This window comes from Pan paniscus, chromosome X, assembly GCF_029289425.2.
Source record: "Pan paniscus chromosome X, NHGRI_mPanPan1-v2.0_pri, whole genome shotgun sequence".
Classification (NCBI taxonomy): domain Eukaryota; kingdom Metazoa; phylum Chordata; class Mammalia; order Primates; family Hominidae; genus Pan; species Pan paniscus.
The window spans coordinates 70,691,841-70,713,366 of NC_073272.2; the positions used below are offsets into that span (position 1 = coordinate 70,691,841).

General features: G+C 40.1%; 1 non-coding gene and 1 pseudogene across 1 annotated transcript; both read right to left on the bottom strand.

The window, feature by feature from the left end:
- Positions 1–1,499: 1,499 nt before the first annotated feature.
- Positions 1,500–19,517, bottom strand: LOC106634303 (nuclear transport factor 2-like; annotated as a pseudogene).
- On the bottom strand, positions 5,851–6,014 carry LOC112438629 (U1 spliceosomal RNA). The gene has a single exon (XR_003027030.3). It is a non-coding gene; the product is annotated as a U1 spliceosomal RNA (small nuclear RNA).
- Positions 19,518–21,526: the final 2,009 nt, after the last annotated feature.

A 21,526-nucleotide genomic window follows, 5' to 3' on the forward strand; every position in this document is an offset into this window, starting at 1 on the left:
AACCTAATGACTTATGTCCAAAAGGTGATCTGAACTGATTAAGGAGGAAACTCTTTTTTCTTAGAGATTGTGTCTCACTATGTTGCCCAGGCTGGTCTCAAACTACTGGTCTGAAGTGATTCTCCCACCTCAGCCTCCTGAGTAGCTGGGACTACAGGTGCGTGCCGCCATGCCCAGCTATCTTTTATACTTTACCATCTTCTCTGTTTTCAACTAGCATGGCCTATCTACCTAACCTGTCCATCGTTTTACTATTTTCCAAAAAATTCAAGATTTGAGTCAAACAGAAACATTAAAAATACTAATGGTAAATACTAAGAATGCTAATGTTGGCTGGGCGCGGTGGCTCATGCCTGTAATCCCAGCACTTTGGGAGGTCGAGGCAGGCAGATCACCTGAGGTCAGGAGTTTGAGACCAGCCTGACCAACATGGATAAACCCCATCTCTACTAAAAATACAAAATTAGCTGGGCGTGGTGGCGCATGCCTGTAATCCCAGCTACTCGGGAGGCTGAGGCAGGAGAATTACTTGAACCCAGGAGGCGGAGGTTGCAGTGAGCCAAGATTGCGCCATTGCATTCCAGCCTGGGCAACAAAAGTGAAACTCCATCTAAAAAGTAATAATAATAAAAAGAATGCTCATGTTAAAAGTACTATTCTGGAAGGAAAGTATATTAGTCAGAGTTCTCCTGACTATTATATTATATATATATCCTGAAAGTATATTAGTCAGAGAACCAATAGGATACATATAGATAGATATATGAGAGGGAATTTATTAGGGGAATTGGCACACATGATTATAGAGGCTGAGAAATCCCACAACAGGCCATCTGCAAGCTGGAGACCCCAGGATGCTGATAGCATGGTTCAGTCCAAGTCTGAAGGCCTCAGAACCAGGGAAGCCAATGGCGTGTAACTCTCGGTCGGAGGCCAGAGGCCTGAGAACCGAAGGTTAGGCAGGGAGCACTGGTGTAAGTTCTGGAGTCCAAAGACCGGGGAGACCAGAGTTCTGTTGCCCAAAGCAGGAGACAAATGTATCCCAGCTCCAGCAGATAAATCAACACATTTGCCTTTTTCTCATTTTTTGTTCTCTACAGGTCCCTAACAGATTGAATGATGCCTGCCCACACTAAGGGCAAATCTTCCCCACCTAGTCCACTCAGACTCACACAATCATCTCTTCTGGAAACCCTCACAGACACACTCCAAAATAATGCTTTACCAGGATTCTAGGTGTTCCTTAATCCAGTCAAGTTGACATCTAAAATTAACCATCAGAGAAAATATATAGAAGATCTAATTTCTTACAAACTCAGGAAACAAAAGGGAACTACTTTTCTTCAAATGAGTCTAATTTGCATTCATTATAGCCTGATGTCCAAGAGGCTCTGACCCTTAAACTTCTGTAAGCTGCTCTGACAATAAATAAGTAATTGCATACCTATCTGTGAAGAATAATCCTTCACATGATTCAACTTCCTTCTCATTAACTCTGCTTTCCACTGCCTAATAATAGTGACTATTTACTGAGCTCTAAGTATGTGCCAGGCATCGTGTTGAGTGCTTTATTTTTTAAATTTAATTCTTACAGTAAGTATCAATCCACTTGATAGTTGAAGAAACTGAAGTTTGGAGAAAGTAAGTAATATTTCCATGATCAGGCAGCTAGTACACAGAAGAGCCAGGATTCATTCTTTCAACTATTAAATATTAAAGAAATCTTTTTTTGTTGTTAATAAAATTTTTGTGGTTTTATTGTATCGTCTGAACAAATCAATGTCTGGGCGGTGAGGCAGCTGCTTTCCCCTTCCCTTCTTTGGGTTACTAGAGCAACATCTCCATAGATTTAAAAAAAAAAAAAAAAACAAAGGACAACCTTTTGCATTACTTAAGTCTTTCCAAGGCATGCGCTGGTACAACACAAACTTCTCCCGTCAGAAGCAACTAGTCTAGTGTCCAAACATCATGCACAACACCTCAGTGGCAGCAGCGCACTGCGCTACCTGCCGCAGCCCTGCTCATTTGTGCATGATATTTGGAGCATCTGGAGGAGTGGGAATAGTATTGGGAAGAGGAGGGAGGAGGAAACAGTATGAGTGCCTGGCTGAGAGGAGGTCAACCGAAGTTGTGCAGGGCAAGCCTGAACATGTCATTGGTGAAAGCATCGTTGCTGTTCTTTAATAGGAACATCTGGTGGAAACCCATGATGAGGTCTTCATCCGCCTTAAGCTGACCCACAGCCATGCTGATGATGCCGCTATCTGGCATGGGCTAATGGTCCTGCACCGTGATGCTGTGCTGGATTTTCTGGAACGGAAGGCTAGACAAGTTCTCCACAATCGCAGCTTTCCCTTGGAACTGTTGTCCTTCTCACGTAAGGCATGACGCATCAATGTAAATTGCGCCTAATTGGGTTCTATCGTTATCAAATAACTGGTAGTAATGTTGAATGAAGCTGGATCCAACCTGCTTCCAAATCGGCTTGTCTTCCATTCTGGAGCATCACCCAGCCTCGCGGAGACCCGAGGGGCTGGCATGATGGCGGCAATGGAGGCGGCCAATAAACCTTTAAAATATGATTGGCATCTCTATATAGCCAATATTTCCTTAGAAAAGGGAAATTCATCATAATTAAATTTATATTTATTTAGCTAGTTAGTTATTGCTGAGACAAGGTCTCACTATGTTGCCCAGGCTGATCTCAAACTCCTAGGCTCAAGTGATCCTCCCACCTCAGCCTTCCAAATTGCTGGGATTATAGGCGCAAGCCACCATGCCCAGCCTATAATTAAACTTCTATCCATTTTTAGTATTTTCAGTTTTTTGGGGGTCTTTTTGGGTTTTTTGTGTGTTTTTTGAGACAGATAGATATTCATAGATATTTTCACTCTACTGCCCCGGCTGGAGTGCAGTGGTACCATCATAGCTCACTGCAACCTGAAATTCCTGGGCTCAAGAAATCCTCTAGCCTCAGCCTTCCAAGTAGCTGGGATTACATTAGTGCACCATCATTTCCAGCTAATTTAAAAAGTTTTTTTTAGAAACAGGGTCTCATTATGTTGTCCAGGCTGGTCTCGAACTTCTGACCTCAAGCAATCCTCTCACCTCGGCCTCCCAGAGCACTAGGATTACAGGCGTGAGTCACCATGCCTGGCCTTCTATTCATTTTAACTTGAAAGCATACTTCCTTTCTATTTAACCTTGCCTTCATAGATATTTTTATTATAGTTCATTGTAAGCTTCTTCATTTTTGAACTCAAGCCAGGTCCCCACACAGGCTTAGTTCTCCTAGTTCTCTCGGTTTTTATAATTAATGACTACCACTCTACTGACTGTGTCCATAACCCCCGGGGCCTCCTCTCTGTTTTGCTGCTTGTAACCCAGGCCTTAACTTGTCCTCTAGGGTCTAAGATTCATATCTATATTTTTCCACATTCCCCTTTTTTATTATTTTTCTTTCTTGTTCTTTTCTACAGAGCCGGGGGACTACTCACCTGGCTAAACCAGAATGACACAGATTGCCTCATAAACTGGAATTCTGACAGCCCAAGAGCACAATATCCCAGGTCACAAATGACAGGACTGTACAAGCAATAGATTTTTGTGATTTTTTTTTTCTGATGGCTGCTAGAATGAAAAATAAAGAAATATTACATCTCTAAGAGTAACCATTAAATTCCTCCATATTACTTCAGAGTAGAAATCAATTTAATAAGTCCCCAGCATGGTGATAAATAATTTTTCTGCTGTTGTCAACCAATATCAAATATACAGTACTAGTATAGAAACAGCTGTAAGGCTCCTTTCCAGCTGATCAACTCCTCTCCTCCACTCCATTGCCAGCAATTATGCACCTCAGTATCCAATTATTCCAATGTTCTTTTATCCTGTAACAAATGGTAGCCAGAACTCAATATGTGCCAGATTATCATCCGGCAATTAATATTCTTAGGGTTTCTTAACTGGAGCTCTACATCTCTGATTCACTCTCATTGTTGCTTTACATTTTCTCTTCTATGCTTCTAGCTATGTATCTTATTTATACAAAGATAAAATTATATCAAATATAGCTAGGGTAATTAAGATGGAACCCTCACACTAAAGCAGATCCTGAGTAGTCCTATATATATTGTGGGTTGCAAATGGTCCTGGAAAAGAATATAAAAAGGTCATTCCAAAAAGTCAATACATGTTTTTAGAGATGAGTTCTCACTCTGTCACCCAGCCTGGAGTGCAGTGGTGCAATCACAGCTTACTGCAGCCTCAAATTCCTGGGCTCAAGTCATCCTACTGCCTCTGTCTCCTGAGTAACTGGGACTACAGGCACACACCACCATTCCCAGCATCAATACATTTTTTTAAGCTCCAATTTTCTAATTACAAATAGATCAAAAATTCATCACAGTATACTGGATACAGCCCAGGGAAAAATCTGTTTGATACTAAACTGCATTCTTACCAAAATTATGATCTATAGTCAACTTTAATTCTATTGGTGGCATTAATAATTTATCACACATACCAATTTCACATTTGTCATAGTCACAGTATTCCAAAGCTGTCAAATTACTTCCCAGCTACCAATATCAGTTCCCAAATTTCACTGAGATCTAAACAAAACAATTTCAAAAAGTTTCCTTAGTTTACTGTCTAGAGAAATATATATAATATAATATATTATATATATATATTATAATATATTATATATATATATATTTTTTTTTTTTTTTTTTGAGATGGAGTCTCACTCTGTCGCCCAGGCTGGAGTGCAGTGGTGCGATCTCGGCTCACTGCAAGCTCCGCCACCCAGGTTCATGCCATTCTTCTGCCTCAGCCTCCCAAGTAGCTGTGAGTACAGGCACCCGCCACCATGCCCGGCTAATTTTTTGTATTTTTAGTTGAGACGGGGTTTCACCATGTTAGCCAGGATGGTCTCGATCTCTTGACCTCGTGATCTGCCCACCTTGGCCTCCCAAAGTGCTGGGATTACAGGAGTGAGCCACTGCACCTGGCCAGGAATAATATTTTTAACAATAATGACTCTAGTTATGTTCTGGATTCCAACTAATCACATAGATTCCAATATTATCTTTTTCTTATACAACTAATTGCACCCTATGCTTGAGCCAAAACTAGCCACCATTCCCTAAAACCTTCCAGCTTTTGGTCATGCCCATCCATTCAGCCTCTATCTCATCTTCTTACCTGAACTCTGGTCATCCCAAACCATGAACTGTGCTGCTATTTCCTCCCTGGCAAAGCTCTTCATTTGAGGCTCTTCTTTTCTTTCTTTCTTTCTTTCTTTCCTTTCTTTCCTTTCTTTTCTTTCTTTCTTTCTTTCTTTCTTTTCTTTCTGACAGTGTTCCTGCTCTATGTTGCCCAGGCTGGCCTCGAACTCCTGGGGCTTGAGTGGTCCTCCCACTTCAGCCTCCCAAGTAGCTGGAATTACAGGTGCACAAACCATGCCCAGCTGAGGCTGTTCATTTTCCTTTGCTCATATCTCCCCATAAGTCAAGATCAGGTTATCATCTTCTTGTATCTTCTTCACTGGATCCCCAAGGTATTATTTTACCATCTTACCTCAATAACCTCTTTCTTCAAAGTTCATAATACTCAATTTTATGACCCTCTCAATGTTAAATGTCAATCTCCAAGTCTCCCCCCAACATTCACTGAGGACTTCAGTACCAACTGTTTTCCTTGTCTCTTCTCATCCTGAAAGTCTTCATTATTCCCCTTGATGATATAACACCCAAACCTCATGGATCCTTGACATAACCTATTCTAACTTCTTCATCTCCATTCCATTTCAATAATCCATTTCTTTTTTTTTTTTTTTTTTTTTTTTAGCGGAAAGCACAAACTCAGTCTCCCACTACCACACATTATGCAGTTGAGTTTCCTGTATTTGGGGAAATCACAGGGGCCAACACACCCAGAGTGCAATGGATGGGCCTCACCCTGAGAAAACCACCTTTGTGATCATGGTATCTCCCCTGCCAGGTATCAATTATTTGTTTCTGGAGTGACACTTGGAATGGCTCTACTTCCAAAACCAAACACAGAGGGTCCACTCTCAGAACTACTTGTTGTTCTACTTCTCTTAAACCTTATACTCCCTGAATTTACCCTTAAACTGCCTCAAGGCCTTTAATTCATTAACCCTCTTGCCTATTTTCCAAAGCCATCACGTACTTTTGGGTTTTTTGGGTTTTTTTGGCGGGGGGTCTCAAATTCCTTTATTTAAAAAAAAATTATTTCCACAGGTTTTTGGGGAACAGGTGGTGTTTGGTTACACGAGTAAGTTCTTTAGTAGTGATTTATGAGATTTTGGTGTACTCATCACCCGAGCAGTATACACTGCACCATATTTGTAGTCTTTTATCCCTCACCCCCTTCCCACCCTTTCCCCCTGAGTCCCTAAAGTCCATTGCCATCATGTACTTTTGGACTGCATTTCCTTGTCTACTTAGGAAAGAGTCCATGGACAGTGAGACTTCAATAACAGTAACCAACACTCCCTATTCTCCTATCCCCTTGATTTTCCACCATCCCTATTATGTCAATTCTCACCCACAAATCAACCAAACTATTTATATTCTCCATTCCTGCTTACAAAGTACTGCTGAGTAAAATTATATACTCCTGGTCACCAGCTTCCCTTCCATCCTCCACTCCTAACAGAATGTTCTTTTTTTAAAGTTGGCAAATAAAAAGTATATATATTTATGGTATACAATATGATGTTTTGAAATATGTACACATTGTGGAATGGCTAAATTGAGCTAATAAGTAACATATGCATTACATCACATACTTTTTTGTAGTAAGAACACTTAAGAATGATCTTTTAAAACATAAATTAGTGGCCGGGTGCAGTGGCTCACGCCTGTAATCCCAGCACTTTGGGAGGCCAAGGCAGGCAGATCACCAGGTCAAGAGATCGAGACCATCCTGGCCAACATGGTGAAACCCCATCTCTACTAAAAATACAAAAATTAGCTGGGCGTGGTGGCATGCGCCTGTAATCCCAGCTACTCAGGAGGCTGAGGCAGGAGAATCACTTGAACCCAGGAGGCGGAGCTTACAGTGAGCCAAGATCGGGCCACTGCACTCCAACCTGGTGACAGAGTGAGACTCCGTCTCAAAAAAAAAAACAAACAAAAAAAAAACCATAAATTAGGCCAGACTTCTGGAATGGCAGAGGAACTCAGCAAATCCTCTCTTCCTTAAAACAATGATAAAACTGGATTAAGAAGCAATTAAGAAAACCTGTGGAACCTTTGGCTAAGAACAGTGGGAGACTACGGGGCTGCTTCCATCTCCCCCACTCCCACTAGGTCCCCTGGAGCTGATTTTACAACGAAAGTCAAGGCAAGCCATAAAAAAATAACAATTTAGATGCTGGAGGGGAATTACTTCATAAAGAAGGAGCACCAAAAAAGTCCTATGCCCAGGGGTGTTTAAAACAATAGCAAACTCAATTTCATACAGACACGGGAAGCCAAAATCGCAGTTACCTGAAGTTACAATATTGGTTGGAGCAAGCAACAGAATAGCAGATCTGCCAGAAGTTTACAGAGAGATCCAGAAAACAGGACAGTAATAGTGGGGCTTGATAAGCACCTTCAAGGCCCTGGTTGTCTAGGAGGCTGTGTGCATGTGCAAGGCTACACTGAAGTTCAAGGTACCAGAGAGGGGCCTAGTTATTTACATTTCATTGGCTGAATGTGAGGCCTTGCACAGGCACAGGCACAGGACATGAGAAGGCCTATCAGGAAGTAAAAGTCATGGAGGACATGTAAACTCTCCAAACTTTGAATGTGTTTCCCAACCCACACACAACTTCGTCAGCAAAGGGCAGAAGACATATTGGCCCAAGGTGTTTAAGGAAAACCTCCAGCAAATTATTGGCTGACCACTAAGTTATCCTGACCCAGATATGATACCTAGGAAGCCATGCTTAGAAATGAAAAAAATATATATTATTTTATTTTATTTTATTTTTTGAGACAGAGTCTCGCTCTGTTGGCCAGGCTGGAGTGCAGTGGCACAATCTTGGCTCACTGCAACCTCTGTCTCCTGGACTCAAGCAATTCTTCTGCCTCAGCCTCCCAAGTAGTTGGGATTACAGGCATGTGCCACCAAGCCCGGCTAATTTTTGTATTTTTAGTAGAGACGGGGGTTTCACCATGTTGGCCAGGCTGGTCTCCAACTCCTGACCTCAGATAATCCGCCCACCTCGGCCTCCCAAAGTGCTGGGATTACAGGTGTGAGCCACGGTGCCCGGCCAATTTTTTTTTTAACTGAGCAAAAGTCTGGGTACGGTGGCTAATGCTTGTAATTCCAGCACTTTGGAAGGCTGAGGCAGGAGGATCGCACGAGGCCAGAAGTTCAAGACCAGCCCAGGCAACATAGGGAGACCCCGTCTCCACAAAAAATAAAAATAAAAATTAGCTGGACATGGTGGCATGTGCCTGTGGTCCCAGCTACTTGGGAGGCTGAGGCGGTAGGATCACTTGAGCCCAGGAGATCGAGGCTGCAGTGAGCTGTGATCATACTGCTGCACTCCAGCCTGGGCAACAGAATGAGACCCTGTCTCAGAAGGACAGGAGGGGAGGAGGGGAGGAGGGGAGGAGGGGAGGAGGGGAAAAGAGGAAAGGAGAAGAGGACAAGAGAGGAGAAAGAAAATACAACAGAGGGGTGGAGGGAGATGGGGCAAAAAAAAAAGAGAAAAAAAGGAAAGCTTCAACAATCATTAGGGAGTGGGGATCAGAACGCTGAGCTTAACATTTTGAGGAACTGCCAGACTTTTCCAAAGTAGCTACACTCATTAGGACGTCTATCATAAAAATGAGAGACAATAAGTAAGTGTTGGCAAGGGTGCGGAGAAAACTGAAACCCTCATACTCTGCTGGTGGAAACGTAAAATGGTACAACCAATGTAAAAAGCCTGTGCTTTGGAAAACAATGTACCAGTGCCTCAAAAGGCTAAACATTAGAGTTACTCTATGACCCAAAAAGTGGAAACAACCCAAAATGTCCATCAACTGACGAATGGATAAACAAAGTGTTATATATCCATACAATGGAATATTATTCACCCGTAAAAAGAAGTGAAGTACTGATACATGCTATAACGTGGATGAACCTTGAAAACACTATGCTAAGTGAAAGAAACCAGACACAAAAGACCACATATTATATGATTCCATTTATATGAGATGTCCAGAGTATGCAAATTCATAGAGACAGTAAGTAGATTAATGGCTGCCAGGGGCTGAGGGCAGGGGGAAATGGAAAGTGCGTGCTAATGGGTATAGGGTTTCTTTTTGGTGTGAGGGAAATATTTTGGAATTAGATAGTGGTGATAGTTGAAACACCTTGTGAATATATTAAAAACCACTGTGTTATACACTCTAAAATGATGAATTTTATGGCATGTGAATTATATTTCAAATTTTAAAAACACCTAGTGCTGAGTGAAAGCAAAAGGCTATATAGCACATGATTTCATTTACATAAAATATCTAGAAAAGGCAAATCTACAGACAGCATATTAGTGGTTGCCTGGGGCTACAGATAGGAAGCAGGATTGACTGCAAAAGTGTATAGGGGATCTTTTAGTTTGATGGAAATGTTTTAAAACTGGATTGTGGACATAGTTGCACAACTCTATAAATTTACTAAAAAGTTTTGAATTGTATATTTAAAATAGGTGAATTTTATGCTATGTAAATTAAACTTTAATAAAGCTGTTTTAAAAAAAAAGAGAGAGAGAATATAAATCAACTAGGACTCCTTGGAGAAATAGCAAGTCTGAGGCAGGAACTATATAAGCCTTGTGCCAGGAATCAAGCAAGCTATGGAACACTAATGAGTCATGTCAGGAACATACAGGAGGCAACGCATTGGCAAAAGATGGTAAAAATTGAGTATTAACAAGAATAATGAATGCAGTCAATTAAAACCCATTGAATACATTTTTTAATTTTTAATTTTTATGGATACATAAATAGATATACATATTTATTATAGGGTACATGTGATAGACATTTTTTAAAGGGTGGTTAATAAAGACAGAGAAATAACAAACATATACAACTCATTGGATATCATTGAAAGTAAGTAGAGCACCAACTCTTTACTCTGAAAATTGGTAATTAAGGAAAGAATTAATCATGTCTCCTGCCTTCCCTGTAGGAGTAACACAATAGTCCTAGTTGATGAGGGAAAGTTTACTTTCAGAAGAATTCCAACTAGTTAATGTGGAAAACAAAATTAAGGAATCACTATTTTGAAACTACTAGTGAAATGATTAATTCCACCAATGGTCATAACAGATTAAACTATTAGATGAAAAGTTGACGGGAAACATAATGAAGGAGTCAGGCAGGGCATGGTTGCTCACGTCTATAATCCCAATACTTTGGGAGGCTGAGGTGGAAGGATCACTTAAGCCCAAGAGTTTAAGACCAGCCTGGGCAACATATAGAGATCTTGTCTCCACACACAAAAAAATAAATAAATAAACAAATAAATAAATAAATAAATAAATAAAATTTAAAAATTAGCCAGGGCTGGGCGCAGTGGCTCACACCTATAATCCCAGCACTTTGGGAGGCTGAGGCGGGCAGATCACTTGAGGCTAAAAGATCAAGACCAGCCTGGCCAACATGGTGAAACCTCATCTCTACTAAAAGTAAAAAATAAATTAAAAAAAATAGCAGGGTATGGTGGCACACACCTGTAATCCCAGCTACTCAGGTGGCTGAGGCAGGAGACTCACTTGAACCTGGGAGGCGGAGGTTGGCACTGCACTCCAGCCTGGGTGACAGAGTGAGACTTTGTCTCAAAATAATAATAATAATAATTAGCCAGGCAGGGTGGTGCATGCTTGCAGTTCTAGCTATTCAGGAGGCTAAGACAGGAGGATCACTTGAGCCAGGAGATCAAGACTGCAGTGAGCTATGATCACGCCACTGCACTTTAGCCTGGTGACAGAGCAAGACTACATTTCTAAAAATAATAATAATAAGTTAAATAAAATAATGAAGGAATCCAGATGTTACTCATTTATTAAAAATGGAATGGATGTGTGCCTCCAGATGTGATTCAAAGTGAAATACACAGTTACCCCTGTTAAATATTATTGACCAAATGAAGAAAGTTGAATCTGAATATCATCAAGCTTCTAAAGCTAACTTCCATTATAGAAAAATGTGGGATATAGAGGAATAAAGTAAATGACAGCATAAAAAAGAAAACAAACATATCTAAAATGTGGGATATTCTACAGGACCACTGATTCACTTTCTGCAACAAGCCAATGGCTTGACAAAGAAAATGTGAGGCATAGACTGCTCTCAATTAAGAGAGACTGGCTGGGCATGGTGGCTCATGCCTGTAATAGCAGCACTTTGGGAGGCTGAGGCAGGAGGATCTCTTGAAGCCAGGAGTTCAAGACCAGTCCTGGCAACATAGTGAGACCTTCCCATTTCTACAAAAAAAAAAAAAAAATTAAAAAAACAATTAGCTAGGCATCATGATGTGCACCTGTAGTTCCAGTTACTTGGGAGGCTGAGGCAGGAGGATCCCTTGAGCCCAGGAGTTCAAGGTATCAGTGAGCTACGATCATGCTATTGCACTCCAGCCTGGATGGCAGAGAGAGACCTTGTCTAAAAGAGAGAGAGAAAGAGAAAGAAACTTAAGGCCGGGCATGGTAGTTCATGCCTATAATACCAACACTTTGGGAGGCCAAGGCAGGAGAATCATTTGAGCCCAGGAATCCAAGGCCAGCCTGGGCAACAGAGTGAGACCTTGTCTCTACCAAAAAAAAAAAAAAAAAAAAGTAATTAACCAGGAGCTGTGGCATGTACCTGTAGTCCTAGCTACTTGGGAGGCTGAGTCAGGATAATCACTTGAGACCAGGAGTTCAAGGCTGCAGTGAGCTATGATTATGCCACTGCACTCCAGCCTGGGCAACAAAGCAAGACCCTATCTCAAAGGGAAAAAAAATAAATGGAAATAGCTTAAATCTGTAGTGAAATTAAACATTAAGAATCAATGCCAGCCGGGTGAGGTGGCTCACGCCTGTAATCCCAACACTTTGGGAGGCCGAGGCAGGCAGATCACCTGAGGTCAGGAGTTTGAGACCATCCTGGCTAACATGGTGAAACCCCATCTCTACTAAAAAGACCAAAAAGTAGCCAGGTGTGGTGGCAGGCACCTGTAGTCCCAGCTACTCGGGAGGCTGAGGCAGGAGAATGGCATGAACCTGGGAGGCAGAGCTTGCAGTGAGCTGAGATCACACCACTGCACTCCAGCCTAGGCAACAGAGCGACATTCAGCCTCAAAAAAAGAAAAAAAAAATTAGCCGGGCGTGGTGGTGAGTGCCTGTAATCCCAGCTACTAGGGAGGCTAAAGCAGGAGAATTGCTTGAATTCGGGAGGCAGAGGTTGCAGTGAGCTGAGATCGTGCCATTGCACTCCAGGCTGGGCAACAAAGCAAGACTCTGTCTCAAAAAAAAAAAAAAAAAAGAACCAATGCCGTCAAATTCTAAAAGTCCTTGAAATTACTCTGCAGATCCCTTCACATCACCATAAGTATCCATCTACCTCTTCTTCCTCTAATTAAGATTGCTTTTCTCTCAAGTACTGGTACTCAAGTTAAACTTTAAAAACTGTTTTCTTTCGTTTCATAACTAATATTACAAAAATATTTTATATTTGTTATTGCTATGTGTAATATTTTATTGACCCTGTGGATTAAGCAAGTTTTTATCTGCTATTCTGGAAACATAACCACTACTTATAAATGGTTTCTCTGACAAAATTGTCCAAAGCTTCAAATCACTAATTTAAATACTTAAATTTTTAAAAATACACAAAAAAATTATGCACAAAGAAAAATTCACAAAAGAATTAAACATTTATTCTACTCATCATGTACAAATGGTTATTTTAGGATACCAAAAAGACCTAGTTGGTAAGGGAAAATTATTTACAGAAGAATTTCAGTTAATAGTTGTAGAAGAAGCTGGGCGAGGTGGCTCACACCTCTAATACCAGCACTTTGGGAGGCTGAAGCAGGAGGGTCGCTTGAGCCCAGGAGTTCCAAGTTACAATAAGCCATGATCGTGCCACTGCACTCCAGCTTGGATGATGAAGCAAGACCCTGACTCAAAAAAAAAATAGTGTAGAAGGAATGACAGAACTAGGAAAATCACCATTTGGAATACCCTTATGAAACTAATAATTCAGATAATGATCATCAGTGGATGCTAAGACAATGAGGATGCCTTTCTAACAATGAGGGTAGATGAGAAAGGCAATAAGGACTTTTAAAATAGAAAGATTAAGCTGTCCACAATCTGTACACACTGCTCAGCCATAGTATCACTAAAAGTGGACCAACCAGACATTGGGGTAGCATGTATGAGGGCTTGGATTCAAGAGAAAGAGAGCATGGCATATACCGATCATTGAAAATGGAATTTAGAATTGCTGAGGTACAGAGTGTGAGATGAGGAGTGGTGATAAATGAAGCTGATGCAGGAGCCAGATGTAGGGCCTTGTAAGTCACTTAAAGAATTTTGAATTTTCTCTTAAGGGGACTGGGAAGTCACTGAAGGGTTTTTGTTTTAGAATATATTCTCTGGCTATAGTGTGGGACATGATTTGAGGGTAAAATAAGAGTCGGGGCAAGTAGATGAATTAGGAGACAGTTGCAATAAAGTTTGAGATGACAGTGACCTGGACCAGGGTAGTGGCATTAGGAAAAAAGGTGAAGTATATGGATCCAGTGAATATTTAGCAAATAAACCTGAAAGGATTTGGTGGTAAAATAGAGAGAGGATGGTGTGAAGGTTTTAGACTTGGGGAACTGGGTTGATAGTGCCATTCACTGACATAAGAAACACAAGAGGAGGAATGGGCTTAGGCTGAGAGGGTGGGGAAGGAAGTAGCTTAGTATGGGAAATAGTGAATTTGCAATGACTATGGAGCATGAAAATAGGCAGATGGCTACCCGGGGTCTGAAGCTCAGAAAAGAGGTCTGGATTGAACATACATTTGTGTGAAGTCAGTGTATAATAAGCAGCTGAAGCCAAGAGAATGGATAAGATGAGCCTAGTCAAAAACAGCAAAGCGGGCAGGCACAGTAGCTCATGCCTGTAATCCCAGCACTTTGGGAGGCCAAGGCAGGCAGATCACTTGAGGTCAGAAGTTTGAGACTAGGCTGGCCAATGTGGTGAAACCCCATCTCTACTAAAAATACAAAAATTAGCCAGGTATGGTGGCACGCGCCTGTAATTCCAGCTACTCAGGAGGCTGAGGCACGAGAATCACGCCACTGCACTCCAGCCTGGGTGACAGAGCGAGACCCTGTCTCAAAAAAAAAAAAAAGCAAAGCATAACATGTGGCCCTGGAGCCCCATATCTTTTACCTCAAGTAACTTCACACCAGTGGCAGAAGAGAAACCAGATCACAGTGAATTGAAGAGTGGGAGGTGAGGAAAAATAAGGTGAATGAAGGGGAAGAAAGAGAGATGACAGGAACTGAAAGAGGATATGAATTTGTATAGCACCCATTTATGCTGTCCAATTAACCCTTTGCTATATATACTGTCTTATATTATAATATGAATATATGGTATTATCCCCTTCAAAAAATGCCTCACATGCATGTCTAGTCTTCCCAGTAAAATGAAAGCTCCTCATGGAGCTTTTTTAAAATGTCTTTAGGCTGGGCACAGTGGCTCACGCCTTCAGTCCCAGCACTTTAGGAGGCCAAGGCAGGTGGATTGCTTGAGTCCAGGAATTCGAGAGCAGCGTGAGGAACGTGGTAAAATCCCATCTCTACAAAAAATAGAAAAAAATCAGGCAGGTATGGTGGTGCTCACCTGTGGTCCCAGCTATTCGGGAGGCTGAGGTGGGAGGATCACTTGAGCCTGGGAAGTGGAGGTTGCAGTGAGCCAAGATTGTGCCACAGCACTCCAGCCTGGGTGACAGAGTGAGATCCTGTCTCAACAAAAAGAAAAAAAGAAAAAAAAAGTCTTTGAATCCTGTATGTCAGAGAGCTGTTTGAGATCAGGAGGCTTAGTTGCTGACTATACAAGAACAACCTCCTAGGTAGGCAATATCTTTGTACAAGGTAGTTACTCCAGTAAGGCAGGCAGACAAATTCAGCAGACCAGTCTATATATTAAAAGGTTGATTTGTGAGCACATTTTTTTTTAAAAAAGGGAAAAAATGTTTTTTAAAAAAAACAGAAAACAAACAAAAATAAATAAAACAAACGGAGTTTATATCCACAAAGGATATATTAACATCAGATTATATAAGCCTGATAAACTATCTTTCTTGACTCAAGATATTTTTATAAAAAGCCTGACTAACCAGAATTGGGGACAAGAAGTTTAGTGAGAAGAAACTTACTCTTAGCTGTAATGTTTAAATATTTTTATAAGGAGAATGTACTCACATGTTACCTATGTAATTAAACAACAACCGGAAAAAAAAAACCAAAAAGGCTAAAGAAATAAAATATTATTCTTCCCCTTTCCAGGCTCCTTGCAGATAACCAGGCTTTACCCTTCTATTCATAGATCACTATTTCAGATGGCCAATTTATAAGGCAGTTGAGTAAGTTAGGATTTCTTTACATTATTACATTTCATTCTCTTTTTCCTGAGACCATATACTCTGGTCTTTGATGGAAACCTAAAAAACATTCCAGTCTCATTAAAAGAAAACCTAGCTGTCTCAGGGTAGATTAATTCTGCAGATGTATGCCTTCAGATAGCTGTTTTTATCCATTTTGTTTCATTTTATTTCATTTTCAGACAGTGACCTTTTCCCATCCTTACTTGCAAATTCTGAGAGCCCCTTTCTATAAGGCACCTTTCCTCCTTTTTAAATAATGTGTAGGAGCACTTGTTGACAGAGCATTAAAAGAAAAGGACACGTTAATAGGTTTTATCAGTAAGATTTTAGAAGTCTGAACTAGATAACCTCTGTTCCTTACATTTGATGAAGATTCTGATTAAGGTAGAATAGCCTTGGCTGCCTCAAACATTTCTCTTTGCCTCTGGCACCAAGGAGGACACAGACCAAGCCACACCAGGACAATCTCCACTCAAGAATAGCACATTTGGACTGTGTGAAAGGTCCCCATTTTACAATAAACAAGCTTCCCTATAACTTTGAAACACTAATCCCAGGAAAACACTAGAAATTGGTTCAAGGTAGTATTGTGACAGGTCTGTTGGGTCAGATCCTATATACAACAGCAGGTGAAAGTAGATGAACAGTAGCAATCCCTTATTTGATGGATTGATTTCAACATAGGAAAGGTGTCTAGTCAGGCTGCAAATATTTGAGCTCTGCTCTGCCTTTTTTGATATTTTAAGATAGTCATTTGTATGAAGACACTTAGTGGCATACTAATCAAATTTGCAGATGATAAACTGGAAAAGAAGCTAGTACAACTGGATGACATTCAGGATTCAAAAGAAGTTTGACAAGCAGGAATGATAAGCTAAATTTCTTAGGCTGAAAAGACAGAGATCAAATTAAAGCCTCATACTAGGTCCTAAAACATAAGCATTTAAGTACCAAATGGATAAATATAGTTGAGTTTTTAGTCTTAGTGATTTCAACTAACTATAGGCTCAACATAATTCAACAGAGTGATCAATGTGGCTGTCAAAAAGAAAAGAAAAGAAAAAAAAGCTAACAATTTTGGCCTGCATGAGTAGTAGCACAGGGTCTAGAACAAAGAAAACCACTAACCCACTCTTCTGTACTGACCAGAACATGTACCTGAAATAGTACATTTCATTCTAGATGCCAATCTTTAAAGAGAGATATTCATGAGCTGAAGTATGAACAGAACAGAATAACCAGAATGATGAGGAGATCTTCAAACTCTGCCATGAGAGTAATGGCAGTAAAGGAACTGCAGATGTTTAGCACAGAGAAGACAAGACTTAGTAGAGGAAACCAATGGCCACTGTTTTCAAATATAAAGGGTTGCCCAATAATGAAGGAGACTGTCTCTCGAGCAATTTCCTCAAATAATGAAGTATTCAAGCACAGATCTAAACTCACTTGGTGGAGATATTGGAAGAGATTCAAAAGCCTGGGATAAATCCTAGGTCTCTCAGCTAAAGGAGCCCCAAAGTGATGACACCTCAGTAGCAATAAGTATACCCCAGCACAGAGATCCTGGTTGCTAAATATCATTCCCCACTTAAGGGAGCCAGGCTTCCTTGGAGAAATAGCTGATTCCAAGGTTAGGGCCAGGAAAATACATGATAAGCCTGAAATATTCCTGTTGTCCCAGAAAGTAAGAAAGTGCCAAAGAATGATGGAGGCATGTCAATGGACACAGAAACCAGCTTGAAGAAGCTCCCACTGACCAAATCTGGGCCAATTAGAGCATCAAAATAAACAGTAAAACGTTATAACTCATGTAATAAGTAAGAATCCATGAGTCCATACTGATAATCAATTAATTAATCAATACATAGGGTAAAAGGAAAGCTCTTCTTTACAATTGAATGCCAGCAAATAAGTGTAGAACTAATGATGTATTTAGAAAATCACCATTTTTGAAATATAATAGTAATAACTGATACAGGCAATAATCAATGAATGTTAAAATCTATTGGCTGAGACTTTGATATGGAATAGGACATTTTATACAGTCTCAAAGTGTCCCCCCACAAATTGCATATTTATTACAAAGGTAAAAATGGTAACTTTAGAGTGGAGAAACCTGGCAGACCCTACTTTAACCAAGTAGTCAAAGTTAATATCACCAATAATGGGGCAAAGTGATATCATGTACCTCCTGTTGCCAATGCACTGAGAACACATCACTTCTGTGATATTCCTACAAAAAGAAGCATAATCTGAATCTAATCATGAGGAAACATTAGACAAACCCAAACTAAGGAACATTATACAAAATATCTGGCCTGTACTCTTCAAAAGTGTCAATGTCAGGAAAGACAAAGAAAAGCTGAGAAACTACTCCAAATTAAAGGCAATTAAAGTGACATGACAACTAAATTCAATGTATAATCCTGGACTGTATTCTGGACTGGGGAAAAATGCTATAAAGGAAATTATTAGGACAAGAGGTAAAAGCTGAATGTGGACAGCAGTGGTATTACATCAATGTTAATTTTCCTGATTTTGATCATTATGCTGTGGTTTTGTAAGAGGATGTCCCTGTTCTCAGGAAAGATATGCTGAAGTATTTAGGAGTATAGGGGCCTTATGTCTCCAGGTTATTCTGATTCAGAGAAAAAATAGATAAAGATAGAGATAGAATGATAAAGCAAATGTGGCAACATGTTAAAAATATATGAATCTGGGTTAAGGGTAAGTGGAAGTTCTTTGTAATATTACTGTAACTTTTCTTTAAGTTTGAAATAATTTTGAAGTAATGAAGTTTTTAAAAGCTTTGAATGATTAAAAAAGAGAGAAAACTATACTAAATGTTCTCTAAAATTCTAACAAGGCCATCAGCAAGAGACAAATTCTAAAACTAAGGCTTTTAGCAAAGGAGACAATAATATTAAATAATTTTTAAGACTTAGAAAAGCTACTAACAGATTAAAAATAGGCTTTCTGTAATAGAAATAACATGGTATTTTGTGTCACATAGACCAGGATTCAAATCCTTGCTCTATCATTTATTATTTGTATGATCTTGAACCAAGTCATTTAGCTTTTCTCAGCCTTAATCTCTTTATGTTGTAAAGACAATACTACCTACTTCTCTAGTTACACACATATATATTTCCCTAACATACAAAAAACTTTTACAAATCATTGCATATCAACATGAAAAAGATGAACACCCCAATAGACAAATGCACAAAGAACAGTCAATTCATGATAAATTATATACAAATAGTCAATAAATACAGTATGTGCAAACCTCACCAGTAATAAAAGAAATGCCAATAAAACTGAAATATAGGCTTGGCACGGTGGCTCAGGCCTGTAATTCCAGCATTTTGGGAGGCCGAGATGGGCAGATCACCTAAGGTCAGGAGTTTGAGACCAGCCTGGCCAACATGGCAAAACCCCATCTCTACTAAAAATATAAAAATTAGCTGGGCGTGGTGGCCTGCACCTGTAATCCCAGCTACTCAGTAGGCTGAGGCAGAAGAATCACTTGAACACAGGAGGCAGAGATTGCAGTGAGCCAAGATCGCACCACTGCACTCCAGCCTGGGCCACCACAGAGTGAGACTCCATCAAAAAAAAAAAAAGCCCACAAAAAAACTGATATATAATTTTTCACCTATTAGGTTTGGCACAGAATAAAAAGACATAAAACCCAGTGTTGATGAGAGTATAAGAAAACAGACCAAGCACAGTGGCTCACACCTGTAATCCCAGCACTTTGGGAGGCCGAGGCAGGTGGATCACCTGAGGTCAGGAGTTCGAGGCCAGCCTGGCCAACATGGTGAAACCCCGTCTCTACTAAAAATACAAAAAATTACCTGGGCGTGGTGGCAGGCGCCTGTAATCCCAGCTACTCTGGAGGCTGAGGCAGCAGAATCGCTTGAAGTGGGGAGGCGGGGGCTGCAGTGAGCTGAGATCATGCCATTGCACTCCAGCCTGGGGGACAAGTGCAAAACTCCATCTCAAAAAAAAAAAAAAAAGGAAGGAAGGAAGGAAGAAAGAAAGGAAGGAAGGAAAGAAAAGAAAAGAAAATGTAGTATTGGTGGTAAGGTAAACTGATACAACCTTTCTAGAAGGCATTTGATAATATTCAGCAAAATCCATCCAGGAACTTCTACATTGAAAACTACATAACATTGCTAAGAGGAATTTTACAAGACTGAAATAAATAGGCTGGGCATGGTGGCTCATGCCTGTAATCCCAGCACTTTGGGAGGTCGAGGCAGGCAGATCACTTGAGCCCAGGAGTTCAAGACCAGCCTGGGCAACACAGTGAAACCCCATCTCTACCAAAAAAACTTGTTCAGGCGTGGTGGCACACACCTGTGGTCCCAGCTACTTGGGAGGCTGAAGTGGGAGGATCGCTTGAGCCCGAGTGGTTGAGGCTGCAGTGAGTCATAGTTATGCCACTGCACTCCAGCCTGGGTGACAGAGTGAAACTCCATCTTTAAAAAACAAATAAAAACCTGAAATAAATAGATATACCATGATCATGAGTTAGAAGACACAATATTGTTAAGATGTAAATCCTCCCAGAATTCTTCTATAGATTCAATACAAGAGCAGTCATAATACTACCAGGTTTTTTAAAGAGAAATGGACAAACTGATTCTAAAATGTATATGGAAATGGAAAGGATCTAAAATATCCAAAACGATCTTGAAAAACAACAGCAAAGTTGGAAGACCTATATTGCTGACATTAAGACTTACTATAAAACTACAGTACTTAATAGATAAATAGATCAATGGCACAGGATACAGAGCCCAGAAATAAACTTGCACATATAAAGTCATTGATTTTTGATCAAGCAATGTTGGATTGGGGAAAGGAAAGTCTTTTCAACAAATGGTGCTAGAATAACTGGATATTCATTTGGGAAAAATAAACCTCAACCCCAACCCCACATCATACCCAAAAACTAACTGAAGATGGATCATGACACTAAACATATAATATAAATGCTAAACTCTAAAGCTTCTAGAAGAAAATCCAGAAGAGAATCTTTGGGACTTAGGGATAAACAAAGATCTTTTAGAACACAGAAAGCTATAGTCATAAAAGAAAAAAAAATGATAAATTAGAATTCACTGAATTTTAAAATCTTCTCATGAAAAACTACTATTAAGAAAATGAATAGGCAAGCACAGACTAAGAGAAAATACTTGAAAAACATATATCTGACAAAGGACTTGTAAGCAGAATATATAAAGAACTCTTACAAATCAATCATTTAAAAATGGATTTAATCCAACTTTAAAATGGACAAAAGATTTGAATAGATATTTAGCAAAGATATCTGAATGGTCAATAAGCACACGAAAAAGTGCTTGACATCATTAATACTCAGGGAAATGCATATTAAAACTACAATGAGCCAGGCACAGTGGCTTACACCTGTAATCTGAGCATTTTGGGAGGCCGAGGCAGGTGGATCACTTGAGCCCAAGAGTTCCAGACCAGCCTGGGCAACATGGTGAAGCCCTGCCTCTACAAAAAACAAAGCAAAAATTAGCTGGGTGTGGTGGCATGGCCTGTAGTCCCAGCTATTTGTACCACTGCACTCCAGCCTGGGATCCTATCTTTGGAAAAAAAAAAAAAAAACTACAATGAGATACTACTACACACCCACCAGAATGGCTAAAATGTTAAAAGACTGACCATACCAAGTGTTCGAGAGAATGAAGAACTACTAGAATTCTCATATATTGCTAGTGGGAATAAAAAATGGTACAACCTGTTTAGAGAATTACTTAGAAGTTTCTTATAAATTTAAATATACATCTATCCTATAGTCTAGCAATTCCACTTCTAGG